This window comes from Macaca fascicularis, chromosome 7 (assembly GCF_037993035.2).
Source record: "Macaca fascicularis isolate 582-1 chromosome 7, T2T-MFA8v1.1".
NCBI classification, from domain to species: Eukaryota; Metazoa; Chordata; class Mammalia; order Primates; family Cercopithecidae; genus Macaca; species Macaca fascicularis.
In genome coordinates, this window is record NC_088381.1 from 68,178,640 (window position 1) to 68,201,545 (window position 22,906).

Here is a 22,906-nt window from a genome sequence, read left to right on the forward strand (position 1 = left end):
AGCTCACAGCAACCTCCGCCTGGGAGGCCAAGGTGGGCCGATCACCTGAGGTCAGGAGTTCGAGACCAGCCTGACCAACATGAAGAAACCGCATCTCTACTAAAAATACAAAATATTAGCTAGGCGTGGTGGCACATGCCTGTAATCCCAGCTACTTGGGAGGCTGAGGCAGGAGAATTTTCTATTTATTTCCACTCGGGTGCTTTCCATGGCTGACCTGGCCATGGCCTTCTACAGACACACTGGCATAAAGTTGCATTCTATTGCAAAACTTTAAGAATATAATTTGTATTCTTAGCCAGAAGGGCACCCCACCTTCAGGTAGAGATGCAGGAGTCCTTGGATGGTTAAGGCGAAATTTTCTTCAAAAAAGAAGCTCTGATAGAGACATAAAGCAGATTTGTGATTGCCTGGGTTAGAATAGGATAGAGATTGACTACAAATGAGCATTAAGGATCTTTTTGGGCTGATGGAAATATTCTGAAACTACACAGGGGTGATGGCTGCACACTCTATAAATGTGCTACAAATCATGAATTGTACACTTACAATGGGTGAATTTTATGGTAGGTAAATTATACCTAAGAGCAAAAGAAGGAAGGAAGGAAGCTAGCAACCTAGCTTGAATATACAACCTTGAAGCACTTGGTTGAAACCCCAGGATAGGCCGGGCGCGGTGGCTCATGCCTGTAATCCCAGCACTTTGGGAGGCCGGGGCGGGTGGATCACGAGGTCAGGAGATTGAGACCATCCTGGCTAACACGGTGAAACCCCATCTCTACTAAAAAAAAAAACACAAAAAAATTAGCCGGGCGTGGTGGCGGGCGCCTGTAGTCCCAGCTACTCGGGAGGCTGAGGCAGGAGAATGGCGTGAACCCGGGAGGCGGAGCTTTCAGTGAGCCGAGATCGGGCCACTGCACTCCAGCCTGGGTGACAGAGCCAGACTCCCATCTCAAAAAAAAAAAAAGAAGAAACCCCAGGATAATGTGGCACAGAGAACAGAAGAGGAGATTTGGGTCTGGAAAACCTTAAGAGCAGGAGTTAATGATTAAAATCTTAGTGTCCAGACATCTACCTTTGAGTAGTCTGTGTCCTGATGTACCTCTTGGAAAGATGACAGTCATAATATTACTGTTGGCTGTGGCAGAAATAGTTAGTTCCCTCCCTCATCCCCATATCAGTTCTGTTCTGTCCTTCCACAGTAGAGGAAGGGTTTTGAAGCACTGGCCCAGAACTGGACTGATTTTAGTATAGTCAGAGATTAATGGCAAGAGCCATAGTTTCTTGCTTCCAAGAATCCTCTAAAATCTATTTAAAATTTTAAATAAATTCTCCACTATAAGGTTGTTGCATCTAAAGAGAAATGTCAAAGTGAAGTTGGCTATCCATCCAGGCTGGATAGTGACACAATTACTAAAATTTATTTGAAAATGGTGTCAAAGTAGAAAAAAATATGATACCCTTAGCAGCTCTGCCTCCTCAACAGCTTCTGTTTGTCTTTGTGTGTGTGTGTGTGTGTGTGTGTGTGTGTGTCTGTCTCTCTTGCTCTCTCTCACTCGCTCTCTCATCTGATTCAAAATTCTTGAGAAAGGATAGGAATCACCAATGTTAGAAACAAGAGCCATGCCCCAGTGCCCCGTGAAAGTTAGACTGCAGGAAGGAGCACATGAGCTTCCTCTTCCCTACCCCCCATAATTTTACTTACCTGCACCTATGGCACAATCCAGAGCCCAATCTTTAGCTGAAGACATCCAGAAATCCAGAGCTGCTCATTATCAAGAATTGGCTTATGTTAACCAAGCTCATGATGGTCTCAGTAAACAGGTGCCCGTGTATTAATTTACAATGAGGAATACATCTTCCCTTTGAATGGACTATTTTCTTCCCATCAGTAATTCAGAGAGTCCCTTCCTCATGTCTGGGTATCCAGCTGTTACCAGGGGCCATGGACTATGGCTTTTCACCTCTGTGTCCTCAGCACAGGCTCTGGAACACAGCTGGTGATTAGCAAATATCTGTCAAAGGGAATTGAATTTTGCCAGCGATAAGGCTTATTTATCTTGAGCCATTTTTAGTCCAACAGGAGCTGGAGATATTTTTACCCACATATTATTGTAGTTAAAGGCTCTTAGCCACAAGATCCATGCAAAACAGCATGGCAAGAAGAGGCCATGTTTTGTCTTACACAGCTGACTCCATTATAAAGAAATTTTATCTCAGAGGATTTACCTAGCAAGATATCTACTTTATTTTGTATGTTCTCTTTTCCTTTACATTCGACATGAATACTATACAGGATTCTACTGTGGCACAGGTAGTAATAGCACACACAACTACAGAGTCTACACTGCCCATCCTTGAAATAGATTATTCAGTAGAAGAAGAGCAGTGCTGTCATTTACTGAGTTGTATGGGAAGTAAGGATCAAAACCAAAGATAAAAATAGAATTATGAGTCAGTGGAGTCTAATTTAGCCTTGATGGTAATGTGAGGCACGTTATTAGGTCCATTTTCAGGGAAAATTACATTGTTTGGAAGGAAGTGTCCTGTCCATTTGTCAGAGCCCTGGTGACAAAATCACTGGTGATAAGAGACCTCTCTCAGGCCCCAAAACATAGGCCTCCTCTTCTCTTGGGCCCTCTCAAATCATCTGCTGATCTAGATAACGCCTAATAGTCCCCAAGCCCTGCTGACAGCTCTGTCCTCCCCCTGCCTCAGTCAAGAAGAGTTTCTGGTCAGGTTGAGGAGGTCTTGCTCAAAATTTTTAGCAGTCGTGACCCTGCTGTCTCTGAGGTCAGTGTGCCCAGGACCCTCCCCTTGATCTCTTCTCATTCTGCATACTCTGCATGTGCAATTGTATCTATTCCTATGACTTCAGCTACCACCTATAAGCTGGATGGAGCCTTTGCCCCTGACTTACCATGTACAATCCTCATAGTGTTTAGGCATGAGTGATTTTTCACATGATAATCCTCTCTCACCCCCATCAGATATCCTAGGTCTCTCTTCATCCAGCTGTTGTGTTCATTTCAGTTAAACAAACATTTATTGCATGTGTTTGGCAGGCATCTTCTATAGTTGCTGAGAATACAAAGGTTCTATTTAAGTGACTCTTCCTCTATTTCATTCATAGAGTTTTTTATTTTTATTTTTACTATCCAGTAATTGTTGGAATCTCTGAAGTGTTAACTTTCAGTTACTGTTCTCTTTCTATCCCTGCATCTTCCCTAAGTTTATTTATTACTATGGTTTCAATTTCATAAAGATAATTTTCAAATAAAATGTCTGGCTCCATGTCTTACCTGTCTCATTTACTGTATGCACTTAGATGTCTCTTCAGCTCCTTAAATAAACATTTATTGTAGCTTTAGTTCCTGGATCTCTAAAATGTGGAAGTGAATGAGGAGTGTTCCTCGGTCAGTAGGTGTATGCGAACCTACCCACAAAGGCTGAGGGAGCTTAGAGGCCGAAGAAAGAGGCTGACAAACCCAGCTTCTCAGAAGGAAACATTTAATAGGGACTTATGAACAGAAGTGATGTCTAGGCAGCCATGAGAATGGTAGATCCCCGCATCCGCCCTCCAGAAAGTATCCTTTGTAAATAGCAAGCTTTTAGGGTAAAGACATGCAGCTGGTCATGTCTTCAGACTTTCTTCCAAGATTCATGACCACTGGGGAGGTTAGGTAAGCATCTTTATGAGGGTTTATCTATGTACAGCATTGTTTCAAGACCTTACTGCAGAATACCTTTGTGTGTGGAGATCAAACATCATGGCAGTTTCTCCTCAAGATGGTGTGACTCTTGCCATGCAGTATGCTGTTTTCCTACAGGGAGCTATTAAGTTATGGTGTGTCAATGCAGTGCAGTTTTAAGCAGCTATTTAACAGGCTTACAAACAACTATGGATAATTCTTCTGCTTCTCCATCCACTTTCTAAATTTCCTCAATGAGAATCCCTTTCTTTTCTAATCAGAAAAAACATGAGAGGACATAAATGATGTGATCAATTGTCTTAGGGAATAAGGTGGAAGAGAGGCAGCAGTTTGCTGTCACCTTTGCCAACATCTGCTAGCCAATCCCCCAATATTTCTCAGACCACTTTACTTTAGATCTCTTTTTTTCCTTCCAGATAGTCTGGCTGTGAAGTGAGCTGAGATTATGATCAGCCTTGAAGCTGAAACCTATAGTTTGTCTCCACATTCCCTCTCAAAAGAAAGTACTTTTTAGACTTTAAGCTGCCTAGGACAAGGACCATATTTTGTTAATTTCTGCAGCCTCAAAGCACTTAACTGTGTGAAACACAGTCTGAAATGGTGGAATACTATGCACCTGTAAAAGTAAAGCCCTTTTTGTTCTGTTACAAGGTGATCCCTGAGATAAGTGAAGTAAGGCCAACTGCAGAACAGTGTGTATAGAATACTACCATCTGGGTAAAGAAAGAGGAATTTTTAATTTCTGGAAAGATGCCTCTGGATAGGGAACTGTGTTGCTGGGGAAGAGGGGTGAGAGGGAGACTTTTCACTGCAGACCCTTTTGAACTTTAAACCTGTGAGTGTTTTAGTTATAAAAATAAATAAAATTTAAATCTAAAGAAATGTGTTGAATTTATTTGAAATATCCACAATAGGCAAATCCATAGAGACAGAAAGCAAATTAGTGGTAGCCAAGGGCTAGGGGAGGAATGAGGACTGACTGACTAACTGGGTTTGAGGTTTCCTTGTGGGGTGGTAAAATATTTTGGAACTGTATAGTGGTGATAGTTGCATAACATTGTGAAAGTACTAAATTCCGCTTTGGTTAAAAATGGCTGGCCATGGTGGCTCATGCCTATAATCCCAGCACTTTGGGAAGCTGAGGCGGGAGGATCACTTGAGCCCAGGAGTTTGAGACCAGACCGGGCAACATAGTGAGACTCTACCTCTACAAAAAAGAAATAAAAAATTAAAAAATGATTAAAATGGTGAATTTTATGTTATGTGAATTTTGTCACAATGTTATATATTTTTGAGTGAATACATGAGTAAAATACCTATTATATTTACACATATACATGAGATGGCCTGCCTGTGCCACTGCACAGGCATAGATATCTCTGCTTTGTGGACTTTTTTTTTTTTTCTTTTGGAGACAGAGTCTTGCTCTGTCACCCAGGCTGGAATGCAGTGGTGCGATCTCGGCTCACTGCAACCCCCGCTTTCCGGGTGCAAGTGATTCTCCTGCCTCAGCCTCCCAAGTAACAGACTACAGATGCCCACCACAATGCCCTGCTAATTTTTGTATTTTTAGTAGTAGGGGTGGGGTTTCACCATGTTGGCCAGGCTGGTCTCGAACTCCGGACCTCATGATCCACCGACCTCGGCCTCCCAAAGTACTGGGATTACAGGCGTGAGCCACCGTGCCTGGCCTGCTTTGTGGAGTTTTTAGTGGAAAATTCCAAACATATGCAAAAGTAGAACAGCATAATAAACCATCACATACCTACCACCTACCTTCAACAATTAGCAACTCATGGCCAAACTAACTCCATTTATACCCTGACCCACTTCTCCACACCCACTGGATTGTTTTGTAGCAAACTGTAGGTATTTCAGCATGTATCTCTCAAAGCTAAGAGCTCTTTTTTTTTTTTTTTTTTTTTGAGACGGAGTCTTGCTCTGTAGCCCGGGCTGGAGTGCAGTGGCCGGATCTCAGCTCACTGCAAGCTCCGCCTCCCGGGTTTAGGCCATTCTCCTGCCTCAGCCTCCGGAGTAGCTGGGACTACAGGCGCCCGCCACCTCGCCCGGCTAGTTTTTTGTATTTTTAGTAGAGACGGGGTTTCACGGTGTTAGCCAGGATGGTCTCGATCTCCTGACCTCGTGATCCGCCCGTCTCGGCCTCCCAAAGTGCTGGGATTACAGGCTTGAGCCACCGCGCCCGGCCAGAGCTCTTTTTTTAAAACTTACATTATCATACCTAAAAAATTATTCCTTAATATAATCAAAGAATCGTGTTCAATTTTCACATATTTGAACATCTCACAAATATCCTTTTTATTTTTATTATTTAGTTATGTATTGAGACAGGGTCTTCCTCTGTCACCCAGGCTGGAGTGCAGTGGGGCAGTCATAGCTCATTGCAGCCTTGAACTAACTCCTGGGCTCAATTGATCCTCCTGCCTCCCTCCCAAGTAGCTGGGACCACAGATGTGTGCCACCATACCCAGCTAATTTTTCTTTTTATAGAGACAGGGTCTCACTATGTTCCTCAGGCTGTTGTTGAACTCGAGCAATCCTCCCGCCTTGGCTTCCTAAAGTACTGGGATTACAGGTGTGAGCCACTGTATCCAGCCACAAACATCCTTTTTAGAGTTGACTTGTTGCATTGTGGTTTTAAAGAGACCAAACTACTTTTCTCAGAACTGACCTAGTAAGTTCATTCTCAGCCATCATGAAATCTTGAGGAAGTTAAAGTTTCTTATCTGAAGATGACTGAAGGTGGACAAGATGCTATTAGTTTCATTCACACACGTTTTCTGAAGAGTTTCTGAGAAACATCTTTGCCCACTGTAACCCACACTGCTGTGTGACAGTAGATGTCAGTCATGAAATGCCAGTGAGACCACTGAAATCCTAATCCAAGAGGTCCCAGGTTAGCCCTGCAAGTCACCAGGAGGAACCTCTCTATTCTACCTCTTGGCTATTAGTATCTTAACATTTCCCCGCTTTTGTTTTATGCAATTCTGGGTGACTCCTTTTTCTGCTGGAGACTCCTAGTAAAATTCACTTTTGCACACTGTCCAAACTAGTATCCTACGTTGTCAACCTCCTTAAGAGTCAGGGAGCAACAGGGTGTGCACTGGAGTCATAGGCTACAGCTAAGGCTGTCTTAAAGAAATTGTGAAGTTGACTGGTTTCTTTTTCCCCTCCTTTTATTCTGTTTTTATAATATACTTACTGACCCACATAGGCATGTATTTTTATATAATCTGTTACAAGGTTGACTTGATTCTTTTATTTTCCTCTTTCTCCATGTTTTAGTGAACTTTCCCCTTCACCCTGGGCCTGTTACTCTCACCTGTACCTCCACTTTTCCTCCCAGATACTTTGAGCTCCAGCATAATGGCCCCCTTCAGCTTATGCTTACTCCTTCCATTCACTCCTCAATTCTACCATACTCCCAATGCCAACTTTGTTATACCCTCTAAAGTGACCCCTCTCTTTTGGGGCACAGGGTCTCACTCTGTCACCCAGGCTGGAGTGCAGTGGTGCAATCTTGGCTCACCACAGCCTCGACCTCCTGGGCTCAAGCCATACTCCTGCCTTAACTTCCTCACCCCCAGTAGCAGGGACTACAGGTGCACGCCACCATGCCTGGCTAATTTTTGTATTTTTTGTAATGATGGGTTTCGCCATATTGCCCAGGTTGGCCTCGAACTCCTGGGCTCAAGTGATCCTCCCATCTCGGCCTCCCAAAGTGCTGGGATTACAGGCCTACACCACCACGCCTGGCCCCATGACCCCTCTTTTATCTGCTGGAAAATAAAAAAAATGGGCTTTGAGGACCCACTTCTCTTCAGGAGTCAATGCATTCTGCTGCTTGATAATAGCCCAATGTGTGCCTTTAATTCTCACCACAGCCTTTGAGAGGAGGTACCAATATTGCCCATTTTACAGCTAGGGAACTTGAGGTACAGAGAAGTTAGATAACACATCTGAGATTAATAAGTATGGGAGGCCAAATACAAATCCAGAAAACCTTCTTACTTAACCACTATGCTCTACCCCTTAACCCAAGAAGTGATTTTTATGGTTATAGAGAATAGTACCTCAGAGGTAGGAGATATTCACCTGAGATCAGACAAAGTAGCAACTGCTTATTTCTATTAGGTCAAATTGGCTCTTTTATTTGAGCATTTCCTAAAATGTTCTCTGGAAAACTACCTAAGGATTAATTGTGAATAAACTCATCTAATTTAGAATATATAGGCTAGGCACAGTGGCTCATGCCTGTAATATCAGCACTTTGGGAGGCTGAGATGGGAGGATCACTTGAGGCCAGGAGTTAGAGACGAGCCTGGGCAACATAGTGGGACCTCGTCTCTACAAAAAATACAAAGGTTAGCGGGTATAGTGGTGTGTGCCTGTAGTCCCAATTAATAGAGAAGCCGAGGCAGGAGGATCCCTTGAGCCCAGGAGTTCGAGACTGCAGTGAGCTAGGATGGTACCACTGCACTCCAGCCTGGACAATGCAGTGAGATCCTGTCTCAAAAAAAGGAAGGAAGGAAGGAAGGAAGAAAGGGAGGAAGGAAATATAGTACATTGTATTCACTTATTGGAATTTCTTAAGTCTACATTGACATATTAAAGGTCCTAAAAACAAAGAATAGAGAAACTTATTTCACTTTGTTTAGCATAGTATTTCCCAAACCTATAGAGGACGGAACCTTTTCCTGCTGCATAACACTTCTTGACTTCCCAAGGAAATACTGCTTTCTGTAAACTTTCTGAAGTGAAGATAAACAGGGATTATTTCAGAAATTATGTTTTGTTTTGTTTTTTTTTTGAGATGGAGTCTCACTTTGTCACCCAGGCTGGAGTGCAGTGGTGTGGTCTCAGCCCACTGCAACCTCTGCCTCCCAGGTTCAAGAGATTCTCCTGCCTCAGCCTCCTGAGTAGCTGGGATTACAGATGCAAACCACTGCGCCCGGTTAATGTTTATATTTTTAGTAGACACAGGGTTTTACCATGTTGGCCAGGCTGGTCTCGAACTCCTGACCTCAGGTGATCCACCTACCTCGGCCACCCAAAGTGCTGGGATTACAGGCAGGAGCCACCATGCCCGGCAGAAATTGTGTTTTAATTAAAACAAAGCCTAACTGGCTAAATTAATTACAGGTCCAGCTTGACCTGTAAGAAATAAGCAGTTGCTTAATTAAAACATCTGAATCTCTAGCCAAATGGCATTCATCAGCCTGTTTTATCGTAACCCTTTCTGACCTGGAGGAGTTTTAGGAAGGGAATGGTGATGGTACAATTGTGCCATATGTAGGCAGGGAGACCCGCTGGAGCAGCCTGAACGTGAATGAACCTCCCAGGCTCCATTCGGCAAGCTTGTATCAGGAGAGCCCCAAGGTGAAATTTCAGCTCTGACAATTATAGTTGGTGTCCAGTGTCTTCCTCTGTAAACACTGACCTCAGATTTAGTAGATATAAACTGCCCAAGTTATTTCCATAAAATGACCCAGCTGGATCTAAAGGTAGACTATAATGTCACCAGCTATCTGTAGTCATTTCCTAAGTAATAACTGGCCAAAGAATACCTGGTTCTTTAGTTCTAAATTAGGACTACATCTCATTATCAATGCTCAGTTGTAGGGAAGCAGCCAGGGGATGGGGCTGCCAGAACTTGGGATCATCCAAGGCTTTTGGCAGCAGAGGTGGAAGTAAGAGGCCCTGCATGGGCCGGGCGCGGTGGCTCAAGCCTGTAATCCCAGCACTTTGGGAGGCCGAGACGGGCGGATCACTAGGTCAGGAGATCGAGACCATCCTGGCTAACAGGGTGAAACCCCGTCTCTACTAAAAAATACAAAAAGCTAGCCGGGCGACGTGGCGGGCGCCTGTAGTCCCAGCTACTCGGGAGGCTGAGGCAGGAGAATGGCGTAAACCCGGGAGACGGAGCTTGCAGTGAGCTGAGATCCGGCCACTGCACTCCAGCCCGGGGACAGAGCGAGACTCCGTCTCAAAAAAAAAAAAAAAAAAAAAGGAGGCCCTGCATGGAGGATGTTGGAGGAGGAAAGGCCAAATGTGCAGAAGCAGCAGGCCCATAGGATTTTTGAGAGTTGGTAAAAGCAGCCAGTGGTCTGAGGAGCTCCCAGGATCCCATGATAAGACTGGCTGGGAGCCTTTACCTTCACAGCTCCAGACAGCTAGGTCAGCCCCTCTTTGCTAATGGAATACTCCAGTTCATTCTTTCCCAAATTTGCCTTTCATAAGAATCACTCCAGGTGCTTATTAAACATGCATGTTCCCATACCCCATCCCAGAAGTATTGAATCGGAATGTTTAATGGATGCCTGTGTGATTCATACGATGAGGCAAGTTTGGGGAAACACTGTTCTTTCTAGTTGCTCCAGGGCTGTTACTCAGTAGTAATGGGCTCAGTCTGTTCCTCCTAGTGCTTTTGTTTCCTGTCAGCTAAATTTTTAGCCTGACTGGGGACTCCACAGGGGTCCATGTCATTTCAGAAGAGATGGCAGGCCCAGTGTGGTGGCTCATGCCTGTAATCCCAGCACTTTGAGGGGCTGAGGCAGGAGGATCACTTGAGCCTAGGAGTTTGAGACCATTGTGGGCAACATAGGGAGATCCCATATCTATAAAAACTTTAAAAAATTAGCTAGGTTTGGTGGCATGCACCTGTAATCCCAGCTATTCGGGAGACTGAGGCAGGAGGATTGCCTGAACCCAAGAGTTCAAGGCTGCAGTGAGCTATGATTGCACCACTACATGCCAGCCTGGGCAACAACAACAAGAAGACAAGGTTTCACCGTGTTGGCCAGGATGGTCTCAATCTCTTGATGTTGTGATCTGCCTGCCTCAGCCTCCCAAAGTGCTGGGATTACAGGTGTGAGCTACTGTGCCCAGCTGGCAAGGCCTCAAGGCTTTGGGCTCTTAGCCCCTATGGCCAAGGTCAAGTCTAGCCTGATGTTGGGTCCCAGCTGGAATAAGTTTATGTTTTCTCCCTTTTCTCTTGGTTAGCTTTACCCCTCTTGTTTTAATAAGAAGTAGTTTAGAAGTAGTTTGATGGACTGATATTGGTGTCACTGTGGTACCTTTTATATTAAACCTCTTATCTGCTTTAATTAGCCAAGAGTATGAGGCATATACTATGTTCAGAATTAGGAACAAAAAGTGAACTAAGCATGTCCCCACTTTCTGGACTTTTTTTTTTTTTTGGAGACAGAGTCTCGCTCTGTTGCCCAGGCTGGAGTGTAATGGCGCAGTCTCGGCTCGCTGCAACCTCCACCTCCTGGGTTCAAGCAATTCTCCTACCTCAGCCTCCCAAGTAGCTGGGATTGTAGGCGCACACCACCAAACCTGGCTAATTTTCATATTTTTAGTAAAGACAGCATTTCGCCATGTTGGTTAGGCTGGTCTCAAACTCCTGACTTCAGGTGATCTGCCCGTCTCAGCCTCCCATGGTGTTGCAATTACAGGCGTGAGCCATAGCGCCCAGCCTCTGGACATTTTTAAAAGTTTGTGTGGGCCGGGTGCAGTGGCTCACACCTGTAATCCCAGCACTTTGGGACGCCGAGGTGGGTGGATCACCTGAGGTCAGGGGTTTGAGACCAGCCTGGCCAACATGATAAAACCCCATATCTACTAAAGACACAAAAATTAGCCAGGCTTGGTGGCAGGCACCTGTAGTCCCAGCTACTTGGGAGGCTGAGGCAGGAGAATCACTTGAGCCAGGGAGGCAGAGGTTGCAGTGAGCCAATTGCGCCACTGCACTCCAGGCTAGGTGACTCCATCTCAAAAAAAACCAAAAATCAAAAACAAAAACGTGTGAGTTTGGGATAATGGAAAGTTTTGGAGATGGATAGTGGTGAGGATTGCACAATAATGTGAATATACTTAATGCCACTTAAATCTACACTTAAAAAGGATTAAAATGGTAAGTTTTATTGTTATGTATATTTTACCACAATTAAAAAAAAAAACTTGTTTAGGAGACAGTATATCCAATAACCAACTGAGGAAGACATTTCACAAAGTGATAAACTAGTGAAGCACAGGAATTTAAAGGGATACTTGAGTAAAGTAGATTGAACACTCAACTTTCATGATGGTTTTGAAGGAGGTAAAGAATCAGTAGACTGGAAAATTAGGCAAATGGAGAGATGGCATGTGCCAAGAGAACAATAAGTCATATGTAGTTGAAAGCAAATTTCTAAAAGGAGGGGTCTGTTACAGAGGCAACCCTCATAGTACCCTCCAACCTGGGCACGAGAAACATTTGCTGGATAGATGAGGGGATGAGGAACCCAAAGCAAATAGTGAAAGAGGAAATCTATATTAGTAGGTGGGGACTGTGAGAGATTAACCAGCCCCTTGCTTTGTGTGAGTAGAAGAGTATTGTCTTGATTCCAAGTGACTTGCTGGAAACTGTTGTGGTGTTGTAACTTGGAAGTGACAGAAAGGAAATTCCTGAAGACCCTGCGGGGTGAGCAGTTGGAGAGATGTTGGAAATGCCATCTCATTGGTCTGCTCATTTGGGGCCAACAGCCCGATAAGGCATCTCTGCCCTACACAGGAGCTGGGAAAGACCTGGAGGTGGACCTTGGAGCAGAAGCCAGGTCTTACATGGAGCCCAGCACAGGCCAGGGCTTTGTGGAACAGACAAAGCCTAAAGCCTGCTGGGCAGCTGAGGTGAAGGCAGCTTCCCGCAAAGGTGTTCCTTACTGTGAGGACCCCAGATTTGTAGGATACTTCACATAGAACTGGTGGATCAGCTGAAACAAAGATTCTAGGAACCAGAACTACCAAGGCTTCCCATATGGGGCTGAAGAAGAGAGTAGGAGTGGGGCCAGGTGCCTGATAAGCTAACCATGCCAGCCACACCATCTCCGGCTAGGCTGGCGCATAGTAGGTGTTCAGTAAATATTTGCTACATTTGAATTGAAAACCCACTTGTTTCTATTTTGTATTAATTGCTTTTTGTTTGTTTGTTTTTATTTGCTTTTAGTATACTGGCAAGGAGTTACCTCGTTTTTTAAAAAGTTGATATTTGATTCAGCGGGGGATTGATCCACATTAGAACAGAATGGCCCCTTGGATACTAACGGCCACTCTTTCATCCTCATAGCCTCACTTTCCTCCCTGGTGATTCCCTCAATGTCTCCCTCAGCCCCACCTCTGTTCAACACACACTTCCCACGTTCAGATACTGACTTGCTGATGGCTCCCAAGTCTCCCTTCCAAGCTGTGTACCTGTAATATCTAACTGCCCACTGGACATCTCCTCTTATTTGTTCCTCAGATTCCTGCATCTCAGCATGTCCAAAATTGCACAATTATCTCACTTCTCTGACTTGCTGCTGCTACTTCTCCCCCTCTTGAGAGGTATCACCCTCTACCCAATGTCTCCGGTTAGAAGCCTCAGCTATATATGACTTCACCATTTTCTTAACTCATCCTTAGTGTTGCTGAGTCTACCTGAGGCATGGCTCTCAATTCCAGCCTCACCCGTCTGAACCTGACCCGTGCCAGCTTTCCAGATATACACACAGGCACCTTCTCGTTCTACCACTGCCAGTTGGAGGCAAATAGTTCTTAGAACTCCAGGCTCTCTCAGAGAAAGTTAGCCAACTTCAGAATTAATTCCTTCTGCTATGTGTTCACAGGAGGTACTGCACCTCCCTGGCCTTACAAATTCTTTGGATTTCTTAGTTCTTCTCCGGAACCCTAAATCTCATGTGAGCCCAGCCAGTGAGCTGGGTGTCCTCCTTTTTGTTCCCACCAGTTCCTAAACTCTTGGGGCTCTGGGTATCACACCTACTTCTCTTCGAACACCGAGACTTGGGCAGTGGTTCTCAACCCTGGCTGCACATCGGAATCGTAATCAGTTTAAAGGATTACCGATGCCTGGGCACCACCCAGACCAATTAAATCATTCTTTCTGGAGGTGGAGCCCTGGCACTGGTATTTTGTCAAGTCTCCAGAGGTGATTTTAATGTTCAGCCAAGGTTGAGAATGACTGGTTTAATGCATATATTTCTACCATCTATGCCTTGGATCCTCAGAACTGTGCCCACTCTCCAGACCGGCCCTTTCAAGTTCTTCTCCAGGAATTGCTTAACCTGCAATGACTGTGCTCTGCCTTTAACTACCTATTATCCAACAGCAACTCTGTGCATGCCAATGGGAAACAAATATAACTATATGCCAACAGTGGGCAGTGTTATGTTTTGGCCACCACCCTGAATCTATTTACCTTGATTTTCTTCTGGGTGTCTGCCCCAGTCCTACACCCACTTCATGCCTTCTGTCAGAAGCTGCCACCACACCTCAGCCCAGGGCCACATGTGACCCAGACTGAGCCAATCAGGACATTCCATTCCTCTGGCCACAGTGATGGGCTCAGGAATCGGCCTGTGCCCCAAGGCAGGGCAGTCAGACACAGTAAGGCTTAGTTTGGAGACTTTGGCTTGACCTGTTTGGGAATTTGCTAGACTTGAATGTGAGATGGGAGTCCAGGAGAGAGCTTACCTGAGGATAGAGCCCAAACAGAACAAGAAAACCCCAGGGAGGGACCCTGTCCTTGAAGATCATAGTCTAGTGGAGGAGACACCTGTTGATAGGGGTAAAGGTGACAGTGAGTGTGACAGCATGGGGCAGCATAATCAGGATGCCCCTGGGGCACTTGCAGCTGGCTGGGCTATTCATGTGGTCATTTCTATTTTTGCCTCTTGGAATTGAATTCTGCTGGGAGGCAGCCAGTGAGGTCCGAAGTCCTCTCAAAAAGGTTGTTGGATTGTTTGTTGACTGACCCCCCACCTCTGTTCCCAGCAGCTACAGCTTCCCAGGCCCTTGCATTGCTAGAGTCCCTGGCTCTTCTCTCTAATCAGGCTCCCAACCTCACTGGGGGCTGATTATGACACTTCCTGTCCTTCCCCAATCTTGGGGTCTTGCTAAGATCCTCCTGACAAGCTTCTCCTGCTTCCAGCCTGCCTTTCCACAACCTTCTCCCATCTGCTGCCAGGGAAGCTAAGACACAAGTCTGATCATGCCACCCTCCTACTTCAAAACCTCCACTAACTCCCTGTGGCCTCAGAATCAAGTCCAAACTCCTAACATGACCTAGAGGTCTTTTACAGAGTGGTCCCAACTTACCTCTCCTTCCTGGCCACTTCCCATAACACTGTTGAGCCAACCACATGGACATTCTTGTCATTTCCTGTATAAGTCATGGCCTTTAATGCCCCTGTGCCTCAGCATGTGCTGGTCTCGTTGCGGGACATAGAAATGATCTTCCCTCCTATACATCCTTGAGGACCCAACTCACACATCCCCTTTTTGAAGCCTTTTGCAGGAAGTACTTTATTCATACCTCAGTTACATTATATTTAGCTTATTGTTTAAGGACACAGACTGGCTCAAAATAGGTGCTCAGTTAAGATTAAATCAATGGGTAGGCTGGGCACGGTGGCTCACACCTATAATCCCAGCACTTTGGGAGGCCAAGGCAGGTGGATCATGAGGTCAGTAGTTCACGACCAGCCTGACCAACATGGTGAAACCCTGTCTCTACTAAAAATACAAAAAATTAGCTGGGCATGGTGGCGCATGCCTCTAATCCCAGCTACTTGGGAGGCTGAGGCAGGAGAATCGCTTGAACCCAGGAGGCAGAAGTTGCAGTGAGCAGAGCTCGCACCACTGTACTCCAGCCTGGGTGACAGTGTGAGACTCTGTCTAAATAAATAAATAAATAAATAAATAAATAAATAAGTAGATGCTATCAAAATCTCTGGAGGCATCCAGGACACATAGACTTAGGAGAGCCCTGGATGGGAGAGGCAGAGGACAGATGGGACTTTTGGAAATCGTTTATAGCTCACCTTCCTAAGAGCAGGCCCTTGGCCTGATTGGAAACAGCAGGGGCTAGGGCTGGTGGTCCCACACTGATCTGGTGTCATCTATTAATCGTCTTCTCTGATCCTTAGGTGCCCTGTAGAGGGGTCCTGAATCTATGGAGGGCTCTGGATATAGGTTGGCAAAGTGTTATCTGGCAGGAAGTACACAAGCTGTTTCCATGGTGGGGGCAGTTTCAGAATCCTGAAAATGACTACTAAATTTTAAAATGTTGATTATATAAGAACCATTTTCACCATATTAATTCAGTCACAATAAATGAAAATGTCACCTTAGTTCCACCATTATAGCCAGTAATAATAATAATAATAATAATACCTGTAATGTATTTAAGATGTACTATACTAGGGACTGAGCTAAGCACTTTACAGATATGATCTCATTCACTCCTCTTTTTTTTTTTTTTTTTTTTTGAGACGGAGTCTCTCTTCTGTTACTCATGCTAGAGTGAAGTAATGCTATATCTTGGCTTACTGCAACCTCTGCCTCCTGGGTTTAAGTGATTCTCCTGCCTCAGCCTCCTGAGTAGCTGAGATTACAGGCATGTGCCATCATGCTCAGCTAATTTTTATATTTTCAGTAGAGACAGGGTTTCACCATGTTGGTCAGGCTGGTCCTGAACTCCTGACCTCAGGTGATCCACCCAGCCTATCCTCCGTGATCCACCCAGCTTATCCTCCCCAAGTGTTGGGATTACAGGTGTGTGCCACCACACCTGGCCTCGTTCACTCTTCTTAACAGTCCAAAGATATATCCCCACTTTGTAGATGAGAGCACTGAGGCTAGGAGAAGTTAAAAACTTGCCCATGGTCACAGATAGTCAATGGTACAGCCAGGACTTAATGCAGGTTTGAGTCCAATACTGATGCCTTTACCCTGCATTCCTTCTGCCATCCTAATAAAATTTTTCATTTTCTATACTCCAGGCCTTGTCCATATATTCTAATTTTACATAATTATAAGCACAGCTGTAATTCAGATTATTTTATAAACTTAACTTTATATCCTAATACACATCCCATCCACCAAGTCCTGTTGAGTCTACCTCTAAAACATCTATAATCTGTAATCCACTTCCCTTCATCTCCACCCTTATCTTTTGTCTAGAGCTTCTTAATCAGTCTCCATGTTTTACTCTTGTCCTCTTCTTATCTCCTCTTCTCCCAGGAGTGAATGATCTTTTAACAGTATAAACCAGATCATGGCATTCCCCAACCCATCAGTGGGTTCTCACTGCATTTGAATAAATTGCAAATCCTTAATCCAGCCAAAGGGCCCTGCATACTTCACCCATGCTTTGCTAAGCTCACTGCACTCTAACCACACTGGCCTTCTCCCAGCTCTTCAAAACAGCCTGATTCTCTACCACCTCAGGTCCTTTTCAGTTTCCTCTGCTTGGGACCCTCCCCTCATGCTCCCCTTGACTGATGCCTCTTTGTCTTCAAGCCTTTTCTTTTTTTTTTTTAGATGGAGTCTCACTCTGTCGCCCAGGCTGGAGTGCAGTGGTGCAATCTCAGCTCACTGCAACCTCTGCCTCCTGGGTTCAAGTGATTCTCCTGCCTCAGCCTCCTAAGTAGCTGGGATTACAGGCGTGTACCACCATGCCTGGCTAGATTTTGTATTTTTAGTAGAGATGGGGTTTTGCCATGGTGGCCAGGCTGGTCTTGAACTCCTGGCCTCTAGTGATCTGCCTGCCTTGGCCTCCCAAAGTGCTGGGACTACAGGCATGAGCCACCACACCCAGCCATCAAGCATCTTTTTAAATGTCTCTTTAACAGGCCATTCCTGACCACCCTCCTCAACCTAAATTAGGTCTCCTATTCACACAGATAGTAGTTTATATATTTGTGTGTTTATTTGATTAATACCATTCACACAATCTTACAGTCCTGTGACAGAAGGACTTGTCTGTTTTGCTGAGCACTTTATCCCTAATGCCCAACACAGTGCCAGATACATAGCAGGTAATCAACATTTATTGAAAATAAATATGTTTCTATATTACTCTACAAGCTTCACAAATATAATCTAATAGCTGCATAATACCTGACAGTTATCCCTTTAATTAATGGCTTTAATAAGACATTTGTTTCATATGCAGTTGAAAGAACTGACCTTTTATTGTTAGAAGAAAAAAAAAATGTTTGAAGTCCCAGCCATACCAGAAATCTGAGCACACTAATAATAACATTATGCATGTACATGGTGAGCCTAATTTTGCTGTTGAAAGTAAAAATACAGGCTGGGCGCAGTGGCTCATGCCTGTAATCCTAGCACTTTGGGAGGCCGAGGCGGGTGGATCACGAGTTCAGGAGATCAAAACATGGTGAAACCCTGTCTCTACCAAAAATACAAAAAAAGAAAAAAAAAAAAGCCAGGTGTGGTGGCATGCACCTGCAGTCCCAGCTACTGGGGAGGCTGAGGCAAGAGAATCGCTTGAATCTGGGAAGTGGGAGTTGCAGTGAGCCAAGATCGCGCCACTGCCACTGCACTCTACCCTGGATGAGCAGAGTGAGACTCTGTCTCAAAAATAATAATAATAATAATAAATAAAATAAAATAAATGAAAAACTGTGATTTCAGTGGCTTGCCTTTGAAGTTATTCGAACACTTCAAAATCCTCAGGTATTACCTGATAAATGACTTGTTCAGTGGTCTACAAGCTCACTTTTCTGATATTGCTGATTATTTTATTTTTTACAACCTTTTTTTTGTGTGTGTGAGATAGAGTCTTGCTCTTTCGCCAGGCTGGAGTGCAGTGGCGCGATCTTGGCTCACTGCAACCTCCACCTCCTGGGTTCAAGCGATTCTTGTGCCTCAGCCTCCTGAGTAGCTGGGACTACAGGTGTGCGCCACTACGCCCGGCTAATTTTTGTATTTTTAGTCAAGACAGGGTTTCACCATGTTGGCCAGAATTGTCTCGATCTCCTGACCTCCTGATCGGCCCACCTCGGCCTCCCAAAGTGCTGGGATTACAGGTGTGAGCCACCGCACCCAGCCCTATTTTTTACAAACTTTTAATCTTGGAATAATTTTAGATTTAGAGAAAAGTTGCCAAGGTAATACAGAGAGTTCTCATATATCCCTACCCAGCTTCCCCTATGAACATCGTACATTTCCGTGGCACATTTGTCATAACTAAGGAACCAATGCTGGCACGTAACTATTAACTAAACTCCAGACTATTTGGATTTCACCCGTTTTTCTTCTTTATGTTCCGGGATCTGATCCAGGATCCTGCACTACATTTAGTTGTTATGTCTCCTTAGTCTCCTCTGGTCTGTAGCGGTTTCTTAGTCTTTTCTTGGCTTTGATGACCTTGAACAGTTTTGAGGAGTATTGGTCAGGTCTTTTGCAGAACATCTCTCAATTTGGGTTTGCCTGATGTGTTTCTCTTTTTTTTTTTTTTTTTGAGACGGAGTCTCGCTGTGTCTCCCAGGCTGGAGTGCAGTGGCGTGATCTCGGCTCACTGCAAGCTCTGCCTCCCGGGTTCACGCCATTCTCCCGCCTCAGCCTCCCAAGTAGCTGAGACTACAGGCGCCTGCCACCACGCCCGGCTAGTTTTTTGTATTTTTAGTAGAGACGGGGTTTCACCATGTTAGCCAGGATAGTCTCGATCTCCTGACCTCGTGATCCACCCGCCTCGGCCTCCCAAAGTGCTGGGATTACAGGCTTGAGCCACCGTGCCCGGCCTGCCTGATGTGTTTTTCATGATTAAACTGGAGTTATGGGTTTTGGGAAAAAATATCACATAGATGAAGTGCCCTTCTCATCACACCCTAGGAGGGGGATACATGGTATCAACGGGACATCACTGGTGATGCTAATTTTCATTACTTGTAAGGTAGTATCTGCCAGGTTTTTCCATTGTAAAGTTCCTATTTTTCCCTTCCATACTATATTCTTTTTTTGGAGACAGAGTCTCACTCTATCCCCTAGGCTGGAGTGCAGTGGCGCAATCTTGGCTCACTGCAACCTCCGTCTCCCAGGTTCAAACAATTCTCCTACCTCAGCCTCTTGAGTAACTACAGGCACCTGCTATCATGTCCAGCTAATTTTTGTATTTTTAGTAGAGACAGGGTTTCGCCATGTTGGCCAGGCTGATCTCGAACTCCTGACCTCAGGTGATCCACTTGCCTCAGCCTCCCAAAGTGCTGGGATTACAGGTGTGACCCACCGCACTGGGCCTCCATACTATATTCTTTGAAAGCAAATCACTAAGACACTAAGACCAGCCCACCCTCAAGTGGAAGTGGGGACAGGGTGATGGTGGTGGTGGCATTAAACTCTACCTCCTGGAGGGGGGAACATCTACCATAAGAAAGATTGTCTCTTCTCCACTTATTTACTTATTCAATAATTTATATCAGTATGAACTCATGTATACTTATTTTATATTTTGGGCTATAATCTTATACAACATGATTCACTTTGTTGCTCAAATTGTTCCAGTTTTGCCCATTGGGAGCTCTTCCAGTTGGCTCCTGTGTCCCTTCCACATGCCCCATCCTTTTGTTTTTTTGAGTACTTCCTTACTTTCCAGTACCACAAGATGCTCATCTTGTATTTTCCCTGTCCCAGACCTAGAAGCAGCCATTTCTCTGGGAGCCTGGGAGCTAGCTTTTGAGACTCAAGAGCCCAGAGCTGTGGAATGTTACTGTATTAGACACAGTGCTTCCCTGCTCAGGATGCTCAGGAGAATTTGTGAGCAATAAAGAAGAGGAAGGGTACGCATGGAGCTGCTGCCTGTTTCCTTAGCTCCCCAGGCTTGGATATACTCTCTGGTGAGCTACCCACAGTTATCTGATCTGCCTGGGTTAGACTGTAGAATGTTCCTCAGACCAACTGTCTTTGCCTGGCAATCAGATGTTGGAAGCCTCTGCTGTCTGCACAGAATAGCAAACATTCTGAGTCCCTGAGCTTATGCTGGTCAAGGTCTGCCCTCCTGGGCTGGACTTCTGTGGGCATTGCTGCCCTGCTCATTCCCAACCAAAGATCTATCCAAATACCAGTTTGTATTTTCCTAACAGTGTTGTTTCAAATTTGGCTTCTGTCCCATCTCCTCCCTCTCATGCATGCTCAGTAGGTGTCCTTGCTTCCTTTAGGAAAAAGCAGTGCACCAGGCAAGAGTTCCTGCAACCTCTCTTGCCTTCCCTGGGACAACAGCTTCTACCTTCTCCAAGGCTAACTCCTCCCGCTGAGCCTGGATCCATCCTCTCCCGCTTTCTCCAGGACCACCCCTCTTGCTCATATCTTTGACCTTGCCCCCCACTGACACCCCCAGCCCCCTTCACTGGCTCTTCTTGCTCAGCCTAAAAGGATATTTAAGTCCCTTGGCCTAAAAAGACCCTTCTCAGTCTTGCCTCAACCTCCAGCCAGCACAGAATCTCTCTCCCCTTCACTTTGGGCTTCTTGAAAGGACAGACCTCATCGATCATCTCCCTTCACTACTGAGCCATGGAGACCACGGAGATAGGAGTTTCCACAGAAAAAGGGTGACTATATTGGCTTCCATGGAGGGACACTGATAGGGAAATCAAGTGGCCCCTCTCAAGGAAGGATTCCTTGATGATGAAATACTGCCAGAAAGGACTGCCCCAGAAAATTAGACTGAGAACTGGAACGATCTGAAAAAGCTCCCAAGAAGCAGGACCCGACCTGTGCCTGGAGTTGTTGGGGTTGAAGGAGAGGAGTGGAGGCCACTCCCCACATGGATGGCAGCCATAAGTTGGAGAAAGGAGGGGCATCCATTTCCAAATCTTTTCGGATCCACTGTTTTCTCTCATCTCAGGGTGACAGCCTTTATCCCACAGTGACAGTCACTTTAATCAGTATTTAACCTCATGTAGGCTCATACCTCCAGCATCGCCACTGACTACGCCCAGTGGACAGAGTGATTCACCACCCACCGGGTTTGCCTCGTTGCATCTTGCCAAGGTAATGGGGGTGTGCCCTTTCCATCAGTGGAGCAAAAGGAAACTCATGTTCAGCGTTTGGCCCCTCCACATTGGGGCTCTATCTTCTGGTACCCCTACTCCAGCTGGGTGGCTCCTGCTATTCATTCTCCTGCTGACTTCTCTCCTTGACCCTGCAAGAAACACCTTCCCTTCAAGTACCCTGGCTCAGCCCTAGTCTTTGGAATTCAGCTTGTGGTAGATAAACTTCCTCTAGGATCAAGAGCTCATCAGCCTAAGCTGTACACAGACTCACCTATGCTCATAGACCCTGGCCAGTTTTGTGGTCTATGGTCTGATGCTTATTCATTCATTCAGCACATACTTGTGGAGGATCTTCAGGCACACTTGTAGGCACTGGGGATACAATGATGAGCAAAAAGATATGGCTTCATAAGAGTTTGCAGATGCAGCTGAGTAATTTCCCAACTATATAATACAAACAAGTGCAATGAAGAAAAAGTATGTCCCACCCAGGGTATTAGGTAAAGCTTCCAAAGGAAGTGACAGTTTTAACTGAGGTCTGAAGAATGAGTAGGAATTAACAAGGCAAGACAGTTGGGGTTACTGAGCCAGGAGAGGAGAAAAATCTTCCCAAACAGAATAGCATGTGCAAAGGCCCTAGAGCAGGAAGGATGGCCTGCTAGCTGGAGTGTAGGAAGCAAGGCAGAGAGTGGGAGGAGGAAAGGCTAGAAAGGGCAGTGGAGGCTGGAGGGGCAGGGCCTTGTAGGACCATGTTCATTATCTGGGTTTTCATCCCAAGAATGGTGGGAAGAAAGCCACTTAAGGATATTACAGAGCAACATGATCAGATTTGTACTTGAGAAATTACTGACCACAGTGTGAAGCACAGATGAGAAGGGGGCTGGTGCCCCTATAAGGAGAGTTGGAGGTTAGGTGACAGCTGTGGTCCCAAGAGATGTGAAGGCAGGGTGTGCCTGTGCTCCATCCGCTTGTCCCTTGACTTCTTTTTTCCTTTTTTTTTTTTTTTTTAGATGAAATCTCACTCTGTCAACCAGGCTGGAGTGCAGTGGCATGATCTCGGCTCGCTGCAACCTCTGCCTCCTGGGTTCACGCGATTCTTGTGCCTCAGCCTCCCGAGTAGCTGGGACTACAGGCACCCGTCACCACGCCCGGCTAATTTTTTTTTTTTTTTTTTTGTATTTTTAGTAGAGACGGGGTTTCACCGTGTTAGCCAGGATGGGCTCAATCTCCTGACCTCGTGATTTGCCCGCCTTGGCCTCCCAAAGTGCTGGGATTACAGGTGTGAGCCACCGCACCCAGCCAATTTTTGTATTTTTAATAGAGGCAGGGTTTCACCATGTT

General features: G+C 45.4%; 1 protein-coding gene across 8 annotated transcripts in view; it reads left to right on the forward strand.

Moving 5' to 3' along the window:
* Positions 1-22,906, forward strand: part of HOMER2 (homer scaffold protein 2) — a 144,715-nt gene that overhangs the window by 13,826 nt on the left and 107,983 nt on the right. For 3 of the 8 annotated variants that reach the window (XM_073996574.1, XM_045395924.2, XM_073996573.1), the window contains exon 2: positions 20,732-21,563. The exons of the other annotated variants lie outside the window; for them this stretch is intronic. The gene's annotated coding sequence lies outside the window, so the exon portion shown is untranslated. The remainder of the gene's footprint in view (positions 1-20,731; positions 21,564-22,906) is intronic. 8 annotated transcript variants of the gene reach the window in all.